This window comes from Calidris pugnax, unplaced genomic scaffold (genome assembly GCF_001431845.1).
Source record: "Calidris pugnax isolate Ruff unplaced genomic scaffold, ASM143184v1 scaffold102, whole genome shotgun sequence".
Taxonomy (NCBI): Eukaryota; Metazoa; Chordata; class Aves; order Charadriiformes; family Scolopacidae; genus Calidris; species Calidris pugnax.
The window spans coordinates 5,814,570-5,815,297 of record NW_015090846.1 but is presented as its reverse complement, the minus strand read 5'-3'; the positions used below and the strand labels follow the sequence as shown (position 1 = coordinate 5,815,297).

The following is a 728-nucleotide window of genomic DNA, read 5'->3' as shown; positions in this document are numbered from 1 at the left end:
CCTCCATCCCCAGCCACACCTCGCTCCCGCACCCCCATCCCGCACCCCCATCCCCATCCCAGGCTGCCTCCACCAGCACACCCCACTCCCGACACCCTTGCCCCCCGCTAACAGCAAAGCACTCACGGTCCTCCCTGTTCCACGACCCCTACTCACAGCAGGGGGAATCTTCTTCCCAGGCAATCACTTCTCCATGGAAGTCACCGATAAAGCTTCCCAGGAAATCTGGCCTGTGGACTTGGCAGGGAAACCGGGCGATTGTTGGGGCTCCTCACAGCAGCAAGAGTCTCAAGTCTGCGTGCTCAGGAGTGCAGGTGAAGGTCAGCTCTGGAGGAGATGTCCAGGAGGACAAAGAAAAGCCCCGGGTGACACAGCGAGCAGGGGCAGGGCTGAGAGGCAGACTCAAACTGGACGGGGCTCTGCAGGGCACCTCCAGCACGTCCCTCGTGGGATTTCCTCACCAGTGCCTTCAGCATTCTGGCATTTCCTCATTCCCAGGCCCACGGCAGCCCCGGGGAGGACATGAAGGCTGGAGGGCCCAGGCCACCTCCATGGGCTAGCAGTGCTGCCCACCTCCCAGGGCAGAGCAGCTCTTCTGATTAATGCCCACTGAATTTTGCTACAGCAACAGGCACCCAGTTCCCACTCCTCCCCTCCGAGCGAATGCTTGACTCACACCACGGATTCACAGGCAACTGGCTTTTGTTCTTCAGGGTCTTCGTCCGGGA

At 60.9% G+C, this 728-nt stretch overlaps 1 protein-coding gene across 2 annotated transcripts in view; it reads right to left on the bottom strand.

Annotated features, from left to right (window-relative positions):
* ADGRD2 (adhesion G protein-coupled receptor D2) overlaps positions 1-369 on the bottom strand; it is a 28,241-nt gene extending 27,872 nt beyond the window's left edge. The window contains exon 1 of one of the 2 annotated variants that reach the window (XM_014942782.1): positions 127-369. The gene's annotated coding sequence lies outside the window, so the exon portion shown is untranslated. The remainder of the gene's footprint in view (positions 1-126) is intronic. The other variant, XM_014942783.1, reaches the window with a different exon arrangement.
* Positions 370-728: the final 359 nt, after the last annotated feature.